Below are 9,354 nucleotides of genomic sequence, written 5' to 3'. Positions count from 1 at the left end.
CTTCTTCCATAATTCGACGACGTAATTCCGCAACATTCGGAACACATAGCCTGCCTCGGTATCTAAGAACTCCATCTATAGAAATTTCAAACGGAGATTTCTCTTTCTCGTGAAACGTATCTCTATAGTGGCTCAACTGAGGGTCTTCATATTGACGCTCCTTCACCTCCATATCTAAGGATGAAACAGTGGGATTATTTATATTAATTCCGCATTGCCTGAATCGATTAGATGAACTCCAAGGCTGGCTAGCTGGTGAAGTTCACGAATTAATTCTTTCTTATCCGGAGGGACTTCACATAGACTGCCCATTGATTTGTGGCTCAGTGCATCAGCTACTACATTCTTTTTCCGGGGTGGTATAAAATACTCACATCATAATCCTTCAATAGTTCTAACCACCGCCTCTGCCGAAGATTTAACTCCTTCTGTTTGAAAATATATTGGAGACTCTTATGATCCGTATAAATATCAACATGAACGCCATACAAATAATGTCTCCACATCTTTAGTGCATGAATAACCGCAGCCAATTCAAGATCATGAGTCGGATAGTTCTTTTCATGTTTTCGCAACTGCCTTGAAGCATAGGCAATGACTTTACCGTGCTGCATCAACACACATCCTAACCCAACACCAAAAGCATCACAATATACAACATAACCATCGAGCCCTTCTGGAAGTGTCAAGACTGGAGCTGAAGTTAATTTATCTTTCAGTTCCTGAAAACTGCGCTCACAAGCATCATTCCACTGAAATTTAGCTGACTTCTGGGTTAGCTTTGTCAATGGTGCTGAAATGGAGGAAAATCCTTCCACAAACCTTCTGTAGTAACTCGCCAACCCCGTAAAACTACGTACTTCGTAGGTATTGTAAGCCTTGGCCAAGTCTTCACGCCTTCAATTTTCTCGAGTATCAACTCGAATGCCATCACCGAAATAATATGGCCTTAAAAGTCACAGAGTTTACCAAAACTCACATTTTGAAAACTTTGCATACAATTCACGAGTCCGAAGAATTCCAAGGACAATATGCAAATGGTCTGCATGCTTTGATTCTGTCCGAGAGTATACAAGAATATCATCAATGAACACTATCACGAACAGATCTAAGAGAGGCCGAAATACATTATTCATTAGATTCATAAACATTGCCGGAGCATTAGTCAACCCAAATGACATCACTCGAAATTCATAATGACCATACCTCGTTCTGAAAGCTGTCTTGGGAATATCTTCTTCTCTGACTCTCACCTGATGATAACCCGATTTCAGGTCTATTTTGGAAAACCACTTGGCACCCTGTAATTGGTCGAACAAATCATCGATTCTCGGGAGAGGATATTTATTCTTAATCGTCACCTTATTCAACTGCCTATAATCAATGCACATCCGTAGAGAACCATCTTTCTTTCGCACAAATAGGACAGGTGCTCCTTACGGTGACGAACTAGGCCTAATAAAACCCTTTTCAAGCAAATCTTTCAACTGTGCCTTTAGCTCTTTCAATTCTGCAGGAGCCATTCGGTAAGGAGGAATAGAAATAGGCTTGGTGTCCGGCAACACATCAATAGCGAAATTAATCTCTCTTTCTGGTGGAAGGCCTGGAAGTTCATCTGGGAATACGTTCGAAAATTCATTCACTACTGGGACGGATTGGAAAGTCGGTGACCTTGCTTCGGTGTCATGAACTCGGACTAGGTGATAAATATAACCTTTAGCTATCATCTTCCTTGCCTTAAGGTAGGAAATAAACCTACCTCTGGGAGATGTTGTATTACCCTTCCATTCTAGTACGGGTTCTCTCGGGAATTGAAATCGAACTACTTTCATTCGGCAATCAACATTGGCATAACATGAGGCCAACCAATCCATACCCATAATCACATCAAAATTTAACATTTCCAGCTCAACTAAATCAACTTTAGTCTGGCGGTCACATATCACAATTACACAATTCTTGTATACTTGTCTAGCTACCACGGGATCACCAACCGGAGTAGACACCACAAAGGGTTTAATTGGCTCTGGTTTCACCCCAATGCGACCAGCAATATATGGAGTGATATAAGATAACATAGAACTCGGATCTATCAATGCATATACGTCATGAGAAAATACGGATAATATACCTGTAACCACATCCGGGGAGGACTCAAGATCCTGTCGTCCGGCTAGAGCATAAATACGGGGCTGAGTGCCACCTGAACTGGGTGCTCCCCCTCTGCCTCTACCTCCACCTGCGGAAATCTAGGGAGTCTGCCCTATCAGGCGTACAGAAGAAGAACCGGCGGTTGATTCTGTGGGCTGAACCCCAACTTTACCACTCAACGATGGACAATCTCGCATCATATGCCCAACCTGACCACAGGCATAGCAAGCGTCTGAACCTCGGCGACACTGAACAGAATGTAACTTACCGCACTGGCTACATCGCGGTACTGGTGGTCTCCTCTGGCTATAATGGCCTCCAAACTGGGAACCTGAGACCATCGAACTCTGACCCTGTCCTGAATGACTGGAGCGGTCAAATCTCCTGCCCGCAAATCGGGGAGGTGCATTGGTCGCTAAATGGCCTGAATATCTATAATGTAACTGTCTTGATCCCCCTCTATAGTCACTACCGGTACCCATAGATCTGTCTCTCTTGCTCTGCCCTCTATCAATATCACGCTCACCCCTTTGCGGATGCTGCTGCTCTTCTAAGTTCTGGGCATGGGCCTGAATATGGGAAATATCCATCCCTCCGTGCAATGAAGCTGTCAAGCAATCCTTGAACAAATGTGGCCCCAAGCCACTCACAAATCTTTGCACCCTATCTCCCATGTCGGCTACCATAGTCGGAGCATATCTAGCTAATGAGTTAAAGTGAAGGCTATACTCCCGGGCACTCATATTTCCTTGCTTCAAATTTAAGAATCTGTCCGCCCTAGCTCGATGGACCTCGGGTGGCAAATGGTGACGAATGAAGGCGTCTACAAACTCTTGCCAAACTGGAGGAGGTGCATTTTCTTTCCTTGAGGATATCCAATTATTATACCAAAGGACCGTCATATCCCGGAGTCTATAAGATGCCAACTCCACAGATTCGGTCTCGGAGGCATGGATAATTTTTAATGTCCTCAACATCTTGTCAATAAAACCTTGCGGGTTTTCATCAGGCTTTGACCCAAAAAATTCTGGAGGGCTTAAACTCATAAATTCACAAACCGCCCGGTCACTTGGAACCGTACTGCCGCTCGTGCCTGGAGCGGGAGGAACTTCGGTCATTTGTTGGGCATAGGACCGGGGACTGAAGCCCCCTCTTGCTTTTCCATAATAGGCGGAGTAGGAGAGGTATTAGATGGAGCCTCATTATGTGATTCACCTTCTTCTACATTAGTTGGCAGCTCCCTTACCATCCGCCTTTCTGTCGTAGCCTTGCCCTTCTGGGCGGCGGTAGCTTTTCTCTTTGGCGGCATCGCTGAAATCATAACACACCATTAGGGAGGAGAAAATCTTATGACATGGCTCTATCGCACGATCTAAGGAGAAGAAGAATGGTCATTTTTTTCCTAAATGCCCCGTAGCCTCCTGTTTATAGATGTGGCACGCAACATACCATAAATAAGACTCTACTAGACACGGCTCATAGACACACCCTAGGACTGAACTGCTCTGATACTACTTTTGTCACTACCCGACTAGGGGCCATGACGGGTACCCGGAGCCCACTACCGAGCACCACTCGTTCTATTACCCATCGTACTTATCCTGCATCTAATTATTAATCTCAAGATAGCTAACCATGAGGAGAAATCATTTTCCCTTTCAAAACATATCTATATTTATATACATATGCCCTTCAGCTATCAAAATGGTGTGTATATATATATATATATATGCGTATGTACGAGCCTCTACTAGAGTACTAGATATAAGGACGGGACAGGACCCCGTCGTGCCCAAATAGGTACACAAAAGAATATCTCAAAAATAGCACCTCCGGAATAATGGAGTGGTCCTATAGATCTGCTGATGGCTCCTATGGATCTGCGCCTTCTCCCTGTCTACCTGTGGGCATGAACACAGCGTCCAAAGAAAAGGACGTCAGTACGAGAATTGTACTGAGTATGTAAGGCATAAACAATAATATCATATCAATGAAACAAGGAGACATCAAGTAAGGAACAACCTGTAACTGACCGTCACTTAAGACTAAACAATGCATGCTAACTTACTTCATAAACATCATCATATCATGTATGCATATATATATAAGCTGCCCGATCATATAGGTACGGTGTGATCATCATTAGCCCGCGTCCGAAAGTGTGCCTCCCGCGTCCGGGGTAACCATCTCATGCCACCCACTAGTGGTGTCTGCCCATGCCATCTAGACATGGTGTATGTGCTGCCCGCCTTAGCGGTGTCTGCCCAGCCATATAGGCACGGTGTAATAGCATCATCATATGCTTATCATGAATCATGCATAAAAACTCAAATACAACTATAACTCTATCGGGGTGACGTAAGGTCGTAAACCCTCGATTCCATTATGGAGTATTCATAAGCATTCTGCCTCACCTTGAAGGAACTAGCATTATAAGGTGAGTGTAACACAATGAATAACATTAAACAGGCATAATTAGGATCATTAGCTATGTAGAAACATCATATCGTAGCTTTAGAATCTTTAGACTTAAACTCATCATCATCATTATCATACTGGTAACATATCTCTTTTCTTTATCTCAAGTGAAGCTATTTATGATCATAGACTCATAATTTCCAGAATGTAAGAAAGTCATGGAAAAATAGGAGGATTCATGCCTTAGAAATAAAGGACTAGCCTTAAATACCTTTTCGTTTAGCTACTCTACCACTTGAACGTTCTCTTCCAATGTTCACGTTTCTACCTTCAAGAAAGTTCGTACTAACATGAGCCAATCGATAACATAAGCGTGTTTGAACTAAAGCTAGAGAAAGTTGGGCAGCATCTCATTTATTTATACAACTTTCCCCATATCATATATCAACTCCCAAACATCAATAATAACATTCATCATATCACAAGCAACAATCTTCATTCACCCAACATTATTCAAGTCTCCCAATTCCATTTCAAATCACCCATAACCATGGACGTAATACAACATTACATTCATCCTTATATAATGTTTCTCCCATGTTCTTAATATCATTTATAACATAATTACAATCACAACATATCAAGAATTGTGATTCATTTCAAGCTACTACTCAAAAGTGCCACTATTCTCATATTTATGACCCATCTTCCACCTCCTTTCATAATCCAAGTATTTTAACCTCTCAATACCCTAAACAAAATGAAATGATCATAAAACTTACCTTTTATTGTGTGGAAATGAGCTTTGGGTTTAAACACTTCACTTGAGCAAAACCCTAATTTCACTTCCAAAGGGATTTCTTGTCTTGGATGAACTCTAGTGTGCTTCTTGCACTTAATTCCCTTGGTTTGATGAATTTGATCTTTGATTTGCCTTGAATTGATGTTGATGAAATATGTAGAACCCTCTAGAAGCCTTGAGAGAGATGGAGAAGTGTAAAGAATGAGGAAATGAAAGTGGGAACATATATTTATACTTGCAACTCATTCAGCCCGTCGGGTATTATACGAACCACTTATACGGTCCATATAAAATTGTACGGTCTGTATAAGTGTCCGTGGTTCACCATCAGAGAAAAAATTTCTTCTGTTGGGTTATACGGCCCCTTATACCGACCATATAATTTTATATGGACCGTATAAGTTGGTCGTATAACTCCATTTTTCTGGAATCATTTCCGTTGTTTCGTTTGACCTCCAATCCTTATGGAACCTATCTTAACACTTGTTTAACACTTTATTAGCAATCTAAGGGGCATTGTAACTCTTCTCTAAGTCGTCACTAAGTAGACCCTAACTCGGTACTTTGCAAATCCTTTCCGATGCACAACGTATACCTCGCCTTTCTCGACGAACTCTCTTCTCTTGCCCAAACGTCCTTGAGACCTCAATTAGAACCATTAAACACTACTTCTTATTTATAGAAACATCATATACTCCTCACATTGCGTTAGTCTATCCACTATACGACGTCGAAAATTTTTCGAGGTGTAACATAAGCATAGCCCAATTTTATGCCCTTCCTCTATTAACTTACCATAAGTCATGTATATTTCCTTGACATAAGACACAGTATGTCCAGTAGTATATAAATTATGGTAGAAGTCACTAATCATATTTTTTATATTCTTTTGTTCATGGAACCAATTGCCTACGTGTCACGCCCCAAAACTCACCGTAGGCGTAATAGGTATCCGATGCTATGAATAACACCGGAAGCACCTTATAAAATCAATAAACGTCTAATCTCTTTCGATAATCTTTGAACAATTATATCAACACGTTATAAATATCTAACTAACTCATGATCACCATATAATAATAAAATCAGCGGAAGTCTGTCATAATTGTATCGTTATAAAATGTAGCAACACCCAAAGAGTCAAGCAATGACTTCAACAACTACCCACATAATTAATGTCGATCTATGTAGCCTCTAAGATGATAAATAGAACATAATATAACTTCGGGACGCAGCCCGAAAACTAAAGAATTAATTAAGATAGGATCGCTCCCCATGAACAAGCATGTGGGCTCACCAAATAGTCCAGAAAGTAGCAAGCTCTCCTAATCCGCGTGAGTATCACGAACTTGCTCCCCAACGTTACTTAACACACCATCAATAACAACAATAGTATACTTAAGTACTGGGTACTCAGTGAGTGTCTCCGGGACAATGGTTAATATAACAAAATCATATAATAAGGATCAGTAAAAAAATGTCAATAAAAGCAGTTTGAAATTCAGAAATAGAATATATCCTCAAACTTAGTAACACCATTAATGAAAACCGTTAAAGGAGAAAATAAATCAATTTCAACTCATTCTATCTTTTATCACATTTAATTCTTTCAATCAAGAACTCAAGATCATCCACAAGCCACTCATAGGCAACCAAAGTATAACACATGCCAATACAGGCCCAAATCAATATAATGAAGGGACGACTATTTAAGGTTACTTAAACTGCATAGAAGCACCACAATCGGGGTTTGTCACCCTCGACGGCTATCCTTCCTCCCGTATATCTAGGCAAAACCACATTGGGGTTATGAACTCTCAATGGCCACTCTTCTTCCCGGATGGCTAGACAAACCCCACTAGAATCCATAAAGACTACCCTTCCTCCCGAGTAGCTAGGCCAAAAACAAACAATAGAAATCATGACATGTTAGTTGAATCACAAATCATGGCATCAAAGATGAATCACAAGTCATATCATGATGGCTGACTTGTTCCTTATAGATTATGTTCACATTCCCGTACAAGTCATTAATCAAACTTAAATTCAACGAGACCCGTTCATAGGGTAAAACACTTCAAATAAAGTTCAAAGCATCCTTTATAGAGGTGAATCATGTTCCAAGATTTACAATTCAATTCAATCATCCTTTGATAGGGAAAATCACATATACATAGATATAGTATAATACACATAAGGTTTTATACTGGCTTATCCCTCACGCGCACGAACGATTGCTAAAGAAACCGTTTTCAAGGTTGAAAAACATGTTTGAAAAGAAACATACTTCAAAAGAAGATTTTCAAAAGAAGGTTTTCAAAAGAGACATACTTCAAACGTAGGTTTTTGAAAGAGACATACCTCAAATCCCGCTAAAATGGTACTAATAGAATTTTCAGGGTTCAACAATCACTCTACAATAGGTTTAGATGATAAAGATTGGAACTTTAATCAAATCTCGGGATTTCTATCCTTATTTGAAAAGCTAGGGCTTTTCTAGCCTTAAAACTTATTCTTGAATCCTCATGTGAATCATTAGTGAATTCTAATCTTGTAGTAGCTCTACACTAGTCCGTATCCTCTACACCAGTCCAAGCCTCAATAATAATCCCATAAAAATCATAAATCTTACCTTTTAGACAATATTCCACACGCTCCCTTCTTCTCTTTTCTTGAGTTTTCGAGAATCTAGGGTTTCGGAAGATGAACTAGTGTCAATTTAATGTTAGAATGATGAAGTAATGATGGGAATTGATCAAGAACTTACCTTATATGTTTTGGGGAAGTTTTGGGGAATTGATCGACCAAAACGAAGTGGGAATGAATATAACAATGTGGGAAACTCATAAAATTTGGAACAAGAAAAATAACGGGCCGCGACACCCTTGCGTCACGGGCCCACTGTGTCGCGGGCCCATTGCGAATGAGACCACCTACGGCACCCCTACTATGCAGTGGCGCCGTACAAAGCAATATTTTGGTCTGAACAATGTTCTGATTGCGGCACCCTTGCGATGCGACTACCTACCTTCGCTTAGTGAAACAGTCATAACTTTCTGTACATAGCTCCATTTGAGTTGGGCAGCCTACCATTGGAAGGTTATTTCAAAGACATACAACTTTTATTCTTTGAGTTTTCTCAGATCTCAACAAAACTATCCTAAAAATGGGAAATAATAAGAAGTCCTCCAGACTTAGACGAATTTAGAAGCTCTTAAGAACTTCACTTTTTGGTTTGACTGCAAAACGACTGTTTGTCACCCAAATTCATCCCAAATGGATTCATATAGCTAAAATATCATCTTAATACAAGTTTTAAAAATTCACACCTAACCCGAATTTAGGGAGTGTTACATTAAGCCCCTCTCAAGATCATTTGTCCTCGAATGAAAGTTATGGCCTAAGATCTTTTTCACTAAACCTCCAAATTTTCAGAATTTCTAAAGTTCTTTTGTATTGCAAGTTGTCTTCAAACGAATCTCATCTAATTCTCTAACAATAACCATATGGTCCTCATAGATACTCCCACAGCTACACCAGACAAGCTTAAGCATGAAATAAGGGATTCACACCTATAGTCTACCTCGAGATTTTACGATATTACTCTTCCAATCTATAACAAGTTCATCTAGAAATACAAGCCTAACTATTTTTAATCATCAACCTAGAATTGCGTAACACTTGGAAAGCCAGTCTATCCCCATAATCACCTCAAAGATCACAATTCAAATTTCCAACAAATCAGAAGTAGTATCACGATCCTTAACTACACCAAATAGTCTCTATAGATTCTACAAGTAATAATGAGGACGCTAGCATGGGTATTCATAAAAAAGTTTTAACAATTGTTTGGGTTCCCTACCATAATCAAGGACAAAGTACGGGGTTATATAAGAAATAGTTGAACTCGAATCGATCAGCGAATACGCTTCAAGAGAACATATAGTCAGAATACTTGTGACCATGACGTCAGGGCCTTCCGC

This window comes from Lycium ferocissimum, chromosome 8, assembly GCF_029784015.1.
Source record: "Lycium ferocissimum isolate CSIRO_LF1 chromosome 8, AGI_CSIRO_Lferr_CH_V1, whole genome shotgun sequence".
Lineage (NCBI taxonomy): Eukaryota > Viridiplantae > Streptophyta > Magnoliopsida > Solanales > Solanaceae > Lycium > Lycium ferocissimum.
The sequence above is the reverse complement of the archived record's forward strand: the minus strand, read 5'-3'. Positions refer to the sequence as shown.